Genomic DNA, 13802 nt, shown 5'->3' with positions numbered 1-13802 from the left:
CAAGGTCATGTTACCAGTGGGGTTCCACAGGGATCTGTACTGGGACCAATTTTGTTTAATATCTTCATAAGTGATATTGCAAAAGGCCTCGATGGTAAGGTTTGTCTTTTTGCTGATGACACAAAGATATGTAACAGGGTTGATGTTCCTGGAGGGAAATGCCAAATGGAAAAGGATTTAGGAAAACTAGAAGAATGGTCAGAACTCTGGCAACTGAAATTTAATGTGGATAAGTGCAAGATAATGCACCTGGGGCGTAAAAACCCAAGGGCAGAATATAGAATATTTGACACAGTCCTGACCTCAGTATCTGAGGAAAGGGATTTAGGAGTAATTATTTCAGAAGACTTAAAGGTGGGAAGACAATGTAATAGAGCAGCACGAAATGCCAGCAGAATGCTTGGATGTATAGGGAGAGGTATAAGCAGTAGAAAGAGTGAAGTGCTTATGCCGCTGTACAGAACACTGGTGAGACCTCACTTGGAGTATTGTGCGCAGTACTGGAGGCCATATCTCCAGAAGGATATAGATACTCTAGAGAGAGTTCAGAGAAGAGCTACTAAACTAGTACATGGATTGCAGGATAAAACTTACCAGGAAAGGTTAAAGGACCTTAACATGTATAGCTTGGAAGAAAGAAGAGACAGAGGGGATATGATAGAAACGTTTAAATACATAAAGGGAATCAACTCTGTAAAGGAGGAGAGCATATTTAAAAGAAGAAAAACTACCACAAGAGGACACAGTTTTAAATTAGAGGGGCAAAGGTTTAAAAGTAATATAAGGAAGTATTACTTTACTGAGAGAGTAGTGGATGCATGGAATAGCCTTCCTGCAGAAGTGGTAGCTGCAAATACAGTGAAGGGGTTTAACCATACATGGGATAGGCATAAGGCTATCCTTCATATAAGATAGGGCCAGGGACTATTCATAGGATTCAGATATATTGGGCAGACTAGATGGGCCAAATGGTTCTTATCTGCCGACACATTCTATGTTTTTATGTTTCTATGTAAAATTACTTCCTCTGTCAGATGTAATCATTCTTGGGATCCCCCAAGTACAAAACACATGATTCATCAATGCCCTTGCTGTAGGCAGAGCATCATCCTTCCTGACAGGTAAGATCTCTACCCATTTTGAAAATACATCCACCACCACTAATGCATACCTCAGTCCATGTTTACCTGAAGGTAGAGGACCTATGTAGTCTATCTGTAATGTAGACCAAGGACCATCTGCAGGTGCAATTCGTAAAAGTGCAGGCTTTTGTCCTTTAGGTCGCGGGTTGACTTGAGCACAAATGAGACATGACTGAACAACATCTTGGACAGTCTTCTCCATTTTGTCTCAGTCAAATTTCTCTTTGAGAACTCCTAACAATTTTTCCTGACCCAAATGACCTAAACTCTCATGATTGTATTTGGTGAATTCAATTTGTAGGTGTTTTGGGACAACAGGACGCAATTCCCCCTTACAGTCATGACACAAAACCCCGTTTTCACAAACAAAGGGAGGTTTTGGATCAACCTGAGAAGTAGCAATGGACGAACCCTTCGCTTGTTCTTCTGCAAAGGAAGGCAAATGCGTGTCTATTTTCCTAACTGGTAAAGCTTTCAAAGATTCATTTTCTCCCTCCAACTTTCCTGTCCTAGCTGCTTCCTTAGCCAATGCATCTACTGTATTGTTTCCAATAACTAGCTCATGTTTGCCTTTTTTATGTGCGGGAACTTTGACTATAGCATACCCATTTGGATTTTTAGTAGCCAACTTGAACACTTCCTTGAGTGTATCACTATGAACCAGGACCTTGTTAGAGGAATCTACAAAACCTCTTTTCTCCCACACTGGTAAATAGTCTGTCAGTGATCTCACGACATATGAGCTGTCACTATAAATAACCAAGGGACTCTTGTTTTCTTTCTCATGAATTGTCAGTACTGTCTTGACAGCTTCTAACTCTGCTCTCTGAGCTGAATAGTGTCCTGGTAGCCTATGCTGAACTGCATATCTTCTCTTAGGATACCAGATAGCATAACCTGAATAGTATTTTCCCTCTGTCCAGAATCTTGAGCCGTCTACAAACACTGGTTCATCAACGTTCTCTGCATCTCTTCTAAAAAAAGAGATGAATTTGGTTCACAAAATGTCTCTAAACATTCATGCACTTTCCCTTCATACTGCATTAGTTGAGGAAGTACATACTTGGCTTTGTGATCAATCTCAATTTGCTTTGATGATAAAGACAACAACCAATGTACAAATCTTTGATGTGACACACCCGGGATGTTTTTCTCAAGGAGAAGTTTTAATGTTGAGTGAGAAGTCTGCAGAATGATTTTGTTAAATCCAACTATGTGTTCTATTGCCTTGACAGCAAAATGAACACCCACCAAATGTTTTGCACAAGTTTCAAACCCTTTTTCCACAGGTGTGAGAAGCTTGGAGAAATAGCCCAAAATCCGCCATTCTCCCCCTTGCAACTGCAAGAGTACAGCTGTCACAGCCGTGTCTGAGGTATGAACCTGCAAAGCAAAAGGTGCCAGAGGCATAGCTGTTGACAATGCTGGAGAGTTTTGCATATTTTGCTTTAAAAGTTCAAATGCCTTCTGTTGTTCCTCTTCCCATGGTCCAAAAGAGTCATCATCATTATTTTTCAAGAGATCATAAAGAGGTTTAGCTTTTTCTGCAAAGCCTTCTATGAATTCTCTGGAAAAGTTTACCAGACCCAAGAAACGTCTTAGAGCCTTGTGTGATGTTGGAATGGGAAGAGAAGCAATAGCTTCAATCCTTTCTTGAAGAGGCTGTCTCTTTCCTGGACTGATTAACACTCCAAGATATCTCACTTTATTTTGAAACAACTTGACTTTTTGGGTATTCAATTTCAAACCTGCTTCATGCAACAATGAAAACAATTCTGCTAGAGAGACAGATGCAACTCTTTATCCTCAGTGGCTAAAAGAATATCATCAACATATTGCAACAGACAATCGGGTTTTGAAAATTTGGACAATACTTTTGCAACTGCCTGATGAAATATGCTAGGTGATAAATGAGCTCCTTGAGGCAATCTGCAAAATACATATTGTTCATCCATGAAACAAAATGCAAACTTGTATTGACAACTTTTTGCAAGAGAAATGCTGAAAAAACCATTACGGATGTCTAAAACAGAGAAAAACTTTGCCTTAGCATTCAGTCGTGCCATCATGTCATGAGTATCTGCAACAATGGGTGCCACATTTGGAGTATACTTATTCAGCAGTCTTAGGTCCAATAACATTCGATTTGAACCATCAGGCTTCACGGTACACCACAAAGGATTGTTCGTTACTGAATTAGCTTTTCTAATGACACCCTGATCAAGCAGTTCCTGTATGATTTTAGACATGGGACCAATTGATTCAGGTGGCAATTTGTACTGCTTTTGGGGAGGAGGAGCACTCCCCTCCACATTCACAAGTACTTCCTTCATTGTGCCCACCTCATTTCTGAATTGTGCCCACAAAGAAGGAGTACATTGTACAATTCCTTTTAAAACTTCATCATCACCAGTATCTGGCCACAAATGTTCTGAAGAAACAACTTCTGTTAAGCTAACAGTCCCAACCTGACTGTATTCAGTGGGATCAATGACTACAGGTTTAGATCCATCAACATCTTTCCAGATCACCTTATTCCCTAAGTCAATGACCCAACCCCATTTTTTCATGATGTCAGTTCCTATGATGTTTTCAGAGTTAGCACTATGCCAAATGTAAATTTCAGTTTTCAGATAGCCAGGTATTTCCAAACCCACATTCTGAGCTAAAATCGCTTTAGTACCGCTCTTTCCACTAAAACCAACAATTGTACAAACAGGTGCATTTGGAGTTAGAGGTAACTCCTGGTTAGTCACACTTAAATGAGCTCCTGTGTCAATGAGAAATGTAACCTCTTTGCCCTGTAAAGATCCCCTTACAAAAGGTCTCCCACACTCATCTAATGAAACTGGAGCTACTAGTTCCAAAGGACGAGAGGTCATAGTTCGTCCTAGTCATGGGGAAGGTAACAAACCAGTTGTGCTTGGATCGACTCATGATGAGAGGATCCCCTACCTAAGCCTATACTCCCCCCCCCACCTAGAAGCAGCAGAGTTATGCCGGAACTGCCTATCGAAGGGTAGCCTAAAGGGGGCCACACCAATGATGAGTCCTGAGAAGAAGGGAGGGCTTCTGGGTGGGTCAAAAGCGTTCAAACCGACAAGTGGGGGCAGGAGAGCCAGGCTTAAATAGTGAAAGCCCCGCCTCCCCTCACACAAATACGGCACTCTTAATTGCCTACCACTTGTGCTCGGATCGGCTCATGATGAGAGGATCCCCTACCTAAGCCTATACTCCCCCCCTACCTAGAAGCAGCAGAGTTATGCCGGAACTGCCTATCGAAGGGTAGCCTAAAGGGGCCAAAAGAACCATGCATATGAGTTTGAAAAGACTTTAATAACAGAAACTACAAAACCAAAACTCGGAAAGCCAGTGACATTTCGTATTAAGGATCCGGGATATAACACATGTAACACGCGGAACTCCAAGGACCCAACCGTTTGAGGACATGTACTGGCACCTTATGCATGGACGCCGCAGCTGCCGCGCCAATGCGGAAGGAATGTCCTGTGATCGAGAGAGGATCGACCCCTGAACCTGTCAACCAAACCCGAATGTGCCTAAGAAAAGGCCGCGGTGGTTAGCCGGGCATTACCTAGTTGGAGAACATGCCGGCTTGGACTCAATACTACGCAGCCAAGCATCCAAGGCCTGCACCGGACATCATCTGTTGGCCATGGGGAAGTATCTGACCTCCACCTATTCCCCCGGCCGTTATGTCTTGGACGAGGCCAAGGTGAGGACATAGATGGACCCGTGCTGGGTGAGCCAACCCTTGCGCAAGCACTCAGCCGGCGTATTGGTCCCCCTGAGCTCGCTTGGCCTGAGGAATCCATGGAAGGCCAGGTACAAGGCTGTTTCTACTAGAGAGCTTACCTGCGGGCCGAACGGTTTAGCCTGCAGTTTGTCTGTCACGGACCTGAACAAGCTACCAGTAAATGGCTGACGCACATGTCGTTTCACAACAGACATCTTGCGCAAACCATTCAACGCCGCTCTGATAGGGTGGGCGGAGAAGAGTGACGGTAGGTCCAGATGTAGCATGTACCAATGGTGCTGACTACCTGCCAGGTATAGTTTAACAGTGCTATAGGACAGGTTTAATTGAGAGTGGCAAAAACCCGACGAAGCCCAATAGGTGAGTGATAGGCCCCAGGCCAGCGGCCGGGTAGATGTTCTCATATTTCTGAAACAGGCGCCAAGCTGTCTTGTAAGCCCTCAGAGTATACTGGACAAGGAATTGGCCATCAGTCTCTTAGCTACGGTGAGATGAGAGACTAGTCCAAGCGCAGCTGGGACTGGTGAGGAATTGGCGTTGGCAACCGATCTGCCCCTGGACAAACCTGAAAGAAAAGTGGAAAATGTTATATATATTTTTTTTTCGGAGAAGCCATGCGTGAGAGACTCTAATGGCGGAGTCATATGTGTAAACCTAAACGGAGAAGCCATGCGTGAGAGACTCTAATGGCGGAGTCATATGTGTAAACCTAAACGGAGAAGCCATGCGTGAGAGACTCTAATGGCGGAGTCATATGTGTAAACCTAAAACGGAGAAGCCATGCGTGAGAGACTCTAATGGCGGAGTCATATGTGTAAACCTAAACGGAGAAGCCATGCGTGAGAGACTCTAATGGCGGAGTCATATGTGTAAACCTAAAACGGAGAAGCCATGCGTGAGAGACTCTAATGGCGGAGTCATATGTGTAAACCTAAACGGAGAAGCCATGCGTGAGAGACTCTAATGGCGGAGTCATATGTGTAAACCTAAAACGGAGAAGCCATGCGTGAGAGACTCTAATGGCGGAGTCATATGTGTAAACCTAAACGGAGAAGCCATGCGTGAGAGACTCTAATGGCGGAGTCATATGTGTAAACCTAAAACGGAGAAGCCATGCGTGAGAGACTCTAATGGCGGAGTCATATGTGTAAACCTAAACGGAGAAGCCATGCGTGAGAGACTCTAATGGCGGAGTCATATGTGTAAACCTAAACGGAGAAGCCATGCGTGAGAGACTCTAATGGCGGAGTCATATGTGTAAACCTAAAACGGAGAAGCCATGCGTGAGAGACTCTAATGGCGGAGTCATATGTGTAAACCTAAACGGAGAAGCCATGCGTGAGAGACTCTAATGGCGGAGTCATATGTGTAAACCTAAAACGGAGAAGCCATGCGTGAGAGACTCTAATGGCGGAGTCATATGTGTAAACCTAAAACGGAGAAGCCATGCGTGAGAGACTCTAATGGTGGAGTCATATGTGTAAACCTAAAACGGAGAAGCCATGCGTGAGAGACTAATGGCGGAGCCATGCGTGAGAGACTACTGGCAGAGTCATATGTGTAAAACTAAAACGGAGAAGCCATGCGTGAGAGACTCTAATGGCGGAGTCATATGTGTAAACCTAAACGGAGAAGCCATGCGTGAGAGACTCTAATGGCGGAGTCATATGTGTAAACCTAAAACGGAGAAGCCATGCGTGAGAGACTCTAATGGCGGAGTCATATGTGTAAACCTAAAGCGGAGAAGCCATGCGTGAGAGACTAATGGCGGAGCCATGCGTGAGAGACTACTGGCGGAGTCATATGTGTAAAACTAAAACGGAGAAGCCATGCGTGAGAGACTCTAATGGCGGAGTCATATGTGTAAACCTAAACGGAGAAGCCATGCATGAGAGACTCTAATGGCGGAGTCATATGTGTAAACCTAAAACGGAGAAGCCATGCGTGAGAGACTAATGGCGGAGCCATGCGTGAGAGACTACTGGCGGAGTCATATGTGTAAACCTAAAACGGAGAAGCCATGCGTGAGAAACTAATGGCGGAGCCATGCGTGAGAGACTACTGGCGGAGTCATATGTGTAAAACTAAAACGGAGAAGCCATGCGTGAGAGACTCTAATGGCGGAGTCATATGTGTAAACCTAGAATGGAGAAGCCATGCGTGAGAGACTAATGGCGGAGCCATGCGTGAGAGACTACTGGCGGAGTCATATGTGTAAAACTAAAACGGAGAAGCCATGCGTGAGAGACTTTAATGGCGGAGTCATATGTGTAAACCTAAAACGGAGAAGCCATGCGTGAGAGACTCTAATGGCGGAGTCATATGTGTAAACCTAAAACGGAGAAGCCATGCGTGAGAGACTCTAATGGCGGAGTCATATGTGTAAACCTAAAACGGAGAAGCCATGCGTGAGAGACTCTAATGGCGGAGTCATATGTGTAAACCTAAAACGGAGAAGCCATGCGTGAGAGACTAATGGCGGAGCCATGCGTGAGAGACTACTGGCGGAGTCATATGTGTAAACCTAAAACAGAGAAGCCATGCGTGAGAGACTCTAATGGCGGAGTCATATGTGTAAACCTAAAACGGAGAAGCCATGCGTGAGAGCCTCTAATGGCGGAGTCATATGTGTAAACCTAAACGGAGAAGCCATGCGTGAGAGACTCTAATGGTGGAGTCATATGTGTAAACCTAGAACGGAGAAGCCATGCGTGAGAGACTAATGGCGGAGCCATGCGTGAGAGACTACTGGCGGAGTCATATGTGTAAAACTAAAACGGAAAAGCCATGCGTGAGAGACTCTAATGGCGGAGTTATATGTGTAAACCTAGAACGGAGAAGCCATGCGTGAGAGACTAATGGCGGAGCCATGCGTGAGAGACTACTGGCGGAGTCATATGTGTAAACCTAAAACGGAGAAGCCATGCGTGAGAGACTCTAATGGCGGAGTCATATGTGTAAACCTAAACGGAGAAGCCATGCGTGAGAGACTCTAATGGCGGAGTCATATGTGTAAACCTAAAACGGAGAAGCCATGCGTGAGAGACTCTAATGGCGGAGTCATATGTGTAAACCTAAACGGAGAAGCCATGCGTGAGAGACTCTAATGGCGGAGTCATATGTGTAAACCTAAAACGGAGAAGCCATGCGTGAGAGACTCTAATGGCGGAGTCATATGTGTAAACCTAAAACGGAGAAGCCATGCGTGAGAGACTCTAATGGCGGAGTCATATGTGTAAACCTAAAACGGAGAAGCCATGCGTGAGAGACTAATGGCGGAGCCATGCGTGAGAGACTACTGGCGGAGTCATATGTGTAAAACTAAAACGGAGAAGCCATGCGTGAGAGACTCTAATGGCGGAGTCATATGTGTAAACCTAAAACGGAGAAGCCATGCGTGAGAGACTCTAATGGCGGAGTCATATGTGTAAACCTAAAACGGAGAAGCCATGCGTGAGAGACTCTAATGGCGGAGTCATATGTGTAAACCTAAAACGGAGAAGCCATGCGTGAGAGACTAATGGCGGAGCCATGCGTGAGAGACTACTGGCGGAGTCATATGTGTAAAACTAAAACGGAGAAGCCATGCGTGAGAGACTCTAATGGCGGAGTCATATGTGTAAACCTAGAATGGAGAAGCCATGCGTGAGAGACTAATGGCGGAGCCATGCGTGAGAGACTACTGGCGGAGTCATATGTGTAAAACTAAAACGGAGAAGCCATGCGTGAGAGACTTTAATGGCGGAGTCATATGTGTAAACCTAAAACGGAGAAGCCATGCGTGAGAGACTCTAATGGTGGAGTCATATGTGTAAACCTAAAACGGAGAAGCCATGCGTGAGAGACTCTAATGGCGGAGTCATATGTGTAAACCTAAAACGGAGAAGCCATGCGTGAGAGACTCTAATGGCGGAGTCATATGTGTAAACCTAAAACGGAGAAGCCATGCGTGAGAGACTAATGGCGGAGCCATGCGTGAGAGACTACTGGCGGAGTCATATGTGTAAAACTAAAATGGAGAAGCCATGCGTGAGAGACTCTAATGGCGGAGTCATATGTGTAAACCTAAACGGAGAAGCCATGCGTGAGAGACTACTGGCGGAGTCATATGTGTAAACCTAAAACGGAGAAGCCATGCGTGAGAGACTCTAATGGCGGAGTCATATGTGTAAACCTAAAACGGAGAAGCCATGCGTGAGAGACTAATGGCGGAGCCATGCGTGAGAGACTACTGGCGGAGTCATATGTGTAAACCTAAAACGGAGAAGCCATGCGTGAGAGACTAATGGCGGAGCCATGCGTGAGAGACTACTGGCGGAGTCATATGTGTAAAACTAAAACGGAGAAGCCATGCGTGAGAGACTCTAATGGCGGAGTCATATGTGTAAACCTAAAACAGAGAAGCCATGCGTGAGAGACTCTAATGGCGGAGTCATATGTGTAAACCTAAAACGGAGAAGCCATGCGTGAGAGCCTCTAATGGCGGAGTCATATGTGTAAACCTAAACGGAGAAGCCATGCGTGAGAGACTCTAATGGCGGAGTCATATGTGTAAACCTAAAACGGAGAAGCCATGCGTGAGAGACTCTAATGGCGGAGTCATATGTGTAAACCTAGAACGGAGAAGCCATGCGTGAGAGACTAATGGCGGAGCCATGCATGAGAGACTACTGGCGGAGTCATATGTGTAAACCTAAAACGGAGAAGCCATGCGTGAGAGACTAATGGCGGAGCCATGCGTGAGAGACTACTGGCGGAGTCATATGTGTAAAACTAAAACGGAGAAGCCATGCGTGAGAGACTCTAATGGCGGAGTCATATGTGTAAACCTAAACGGAGAAGCCATGCGTGAGAGACTCTAATGGCGGAGTCATATGTGTAAACCTAAAACGGAGAAGCCATGCGTGAGAGACTCTAATGGCGGAGTCATATGTGTAAACCTAAAACGGAGAAGCCATGCGTGAGAGACTCTAATGGCGGAGTCATATGTGTAAACCTAAAACGGAGAAGCCATGCGTGAGAGACTAATGGCGGAGCCATGCGTGAGAGACTACTGGCAGAGTCATATGTGTAAAACTAAAACGGAGAAGCCATGCGTGAGAGACTCTAATGGCGGAGTCATATGTGTAAACCTAAACGGAGAAGCCATGCGTGAGAGACTCTAATGGCGGAGTCATATGTGTAAACCTAAAACGGAGAAGCCATGCGTGAGAGACTCTAATGGCGGAGTCATATGTGTAAACCTAAAGCGGAGAAGCCATGCGTGAGAGACTAATGGCGGAGCCATGCGTGAGAGACTACTGGCGGAGTCATATGTGTAAAACTAAAACGGAGAAGCCATGCGTGAGAGACTCTAATGGCGGAGTCATATGTGTAAACCTAAACGGAGAAGCCATGCATGAGAGACTCTAATGGCGGATTCATATGTGTAAACCTAAAACGGAGAAGCCATGCGTGAGAGACTAATGGCGGAGCCATGCGTGAGAGACTACTGGCGGAGTCATATGTGTAAACCTAAAACGGAGAAGCCATGCGTGAGAAACTAATGGCGGAGCCATGCGTGAGAGACTACTGGCGGAGTCATATGTGTAAAACTAAAACGGAGAAGCCATGCGTGAGAGACTCTAATGGCGGAGTCATATGTGTAAACCTAGAATGGAGAAGCCATGCGTGAGAGACTAATGGCGGAGCCATGCGTGAGAGACTACTGGCGGAGTCATATGTGTAAAACTAAAACGGAGAAGCCATGCGTGAGAGACTCTAATGGCGGAGTCATATGTGTAAACCTAAAACGGAGAAGCCATGCGTGAGAGACTCTAATGGCGGAGTCATATGTGTAAACCTAAAACGGAGAAGCCATGCGTGAGAGACTCTAATGGCGGAGTCATATGTGTAAACCTAAAACGGAGAAGCCATGCGTGAGAGACTAATGGCGGAGCCATGCGTGAGAGACTACTGGCGGAGTCATATGTGTAAACCTAAAACAGAGAAGCCATGCGTGAGAGACTCTAATGGCGGAGTCATATGTGTAAACCTAAAACGGAGAAGCCATGCGTGAGAGCCTCTAATGGCGGAGTCATATGTGTAAACCTAAACGGAGAAGCCATGCGTGAGAGACTCTAATGGTGGAGTCATATGTGTAAACCTAGAACGGAGAAGCCATGCGTGAGAGACTAATGGCGGAGCCATGCGTGAGAGACTACTGGCGGAGTCATATGTGTAAAACTAAAACGGAAAAGCCATGCGTGAGAGACTCTAATGGCGGAGTTATATGTGTAAACCTAGAACGGAGAAGCCATGCGTGAGAGACTAATGGCGGAGCCATGCGTGAGAGACTACTGGCGGAGTCATATGTGTAAACCTAAAACGGAGAAGCCATGCGTGAGAGACTCTAATGGCGGAGTCATATGTGTAAACCTAAACGGAGAAGCCATGCGTGAGAGACTCTAATGGCGGAGTCATATGTGTAAACCTAAAACGGAGAAGCCATGCGTGAGAGACTCTAATGGCGGAGTCATATGTGTAAACCTAAACGGAGAAGCCATGCGTGAGAGACACTAATGGCGGAGTCATATGTGTAAACCTAAAACGGAGAAGCCATGCGTGAGAGACTCTAATGGCGGAGTCATATGTGTAAACCTAAAACGGAGAAGCCATGCGTGAGAGACTCTAATGGCGGAGTCATATGTGTAAACCTAAAACGGAGAAGCCATGCGTGAGAGACTCTAATGGCGGAGTCATATGTGTAAAACTAAAACGGAGAAGCCATGCGTGAGAGACTAATGGCGGAGCCATGCGTGAGAGACTACTGGCGGAGTCATATGTGTAAAACTAAAACGGAGAAGCCATGCGTGAGAGACTCTAATGGCGGAGTCATATGTGTAAACCTAAAACGGAGAAGCCATGCGTGAGAGACTCTAATGGCGGAGTCATATGTGTAAAACTAAAACGGAGAAGCCATGCGTGAGAGACTAATGGCGGAGCCATGCGTGAGAGACTACTGGCGGAGTCATATGTGTAAAACTAAAACGGAGAAGCCATGCGTGAGAGACTTTAATGGCGGAGTCATATGTGTAAACCTAAAACGGAGAAGCCATGCGTGAGAGACTCTAATGGCGGAGTCATATGTGTAAACCTAAAACGGAGAAGCCATGCGTGAGAGACTCTAATGGCGGAGTCATATGTGTAAACCTAAAACGGAGAAGCCATGCGTGAGAGACTAATGGCGGAGCCATGCGTGAGAGACTACTGGCGGAGTCATATGTGTAAAACTAAAACGGAGAAGCCATGCGTGAGAGACTCTAATGGCGGAGTCATATGTGTAAACCTAGAATGGAGAAGCCATGCGTGAGAGACTAATGGCGGAGCCATGCGTGAGAGACTACTGGCGGAGTCATATGTGTAAAACTAAAACGGAGAAGCCATGCGTGAGAGACTTTAATGGCGGAGTCATATGTGTAAACCTAAAACGGAGAAGCCATGCGTGAGAGACTCTAATGGTGGAGTCATATGTGTAAACCTAAAACGGAGAAGCCATGCGTGAGAGACTCTAATGGCGGAGTCATATGTGTAAACCTAAAACGGAGAAGCCATGCGTGAGAGACTCTAATGGCGGAGTCATATGTGTAAACCTAAAACGGAGAAGCCATGCGTGAGAGACTAATGGCGGAGCCATGCGTGAGAGACTACTGGCGGAGTCATATGTGTAAAACTAAAATGGAGAAGCCATGCGTGAGAGACTCTAATGGCGGAGTCATATGTGTAAACCTAAACGGAGAAGCCATGCGTGAGAGACTACTGGCGGAGTCATATGTGTAAACCTAAAACGGAGAAGCCATGCGTGAGAGACTCTAATGGCGGAGTCATATGTGTAAACCTAAAACGGAGAAGCCATGCGTGAGAGACTAATGGCGGAGCCATGCGTGAGAGACTACTGGCGGAGTCATATGTGTAAACCTAAAACGGAGAAGCCATGCGTGAGAGACTAATGGCGGAGCCATGCGTGAGAGACTACTGGCGGAGTCATATGTGTAAAACTAAAACGGAGAAGCCATGCGTGAGAGACTCTAATGGCGGAGTCATATGTGTAAACCTAAAACAGAGAAGCCATGCGTGAGAGACTCTAATGGCGGAGTCATATGTGTAAACCTAAAACGGAGAAGCCATGCGTGAGAGCCTTTAATGGCGGAGTCATATGTGTAAACCTAAACGGAGAAGCCATGCGTGAGAGACTCTAATGGCGGAGTCATATGTGTAAACCTAAAACGGAGAAGCCATGCGTGAGAGACTCTAATGGCGGAGTCATATGTGTAAACCTAGAACGGAGAAGCCATGCGTGAGAGACTAATGGCGGAGCCATGCATGAGAGACTACTGGCGGAGTCATATGTGTAAACCTAAAACGGAGAAGCCATGCGTGAGAGACTAATGGCGGAGCCATGCGTGAGAGACTACTGGCGGAGTCATATGTGTAAAACTAAAACGGAGAAGCCATGCGTGAGAGACTCTAATGGCGGAGTCATATGTGTAAACCTAGAACGGAGAAGCCATGCGAGAGAGACTAATGGCGGAGCCATGCGTGAGAGACTACTGGCGGAGTCATATGTGTAAACCTAAAACGGAGAAGCCATGCGTGAGAGACTAATGGCGGAGCCATGCGTGAGAGACTACTGGCGGAGTCATATGTGTAAACCTAAAACGGAGAAACCATGCGTGAGAGACTATAATGGCGGAGTCATGTGTAAACCTAAAACGGAGACGCCATGCGTGAGAGACTGAAATTGCGGATTATAATTATAATTTCATTTTAATTTTTTTCTTCTAAACTATAAACCACCTAAGCAGCTCCAGTGTGGGCACAGCCATGAGTATGAGCATGAAGAG

Source organism: Bufo bufo, chromosome 9 (genome assembly GCF_905171765.1).
Source record: "Bufo bufo chromosome 9, aBufBuf1.1, whole genome shotgun sequence".
NCBI lineage: Eukaryota > Metazoa > Chordata > Amphibia > Anura > Bufonidae > Bufo > Bufo bufo.
Note: the sequence above shows the minus strand (reverse complement) of the source record.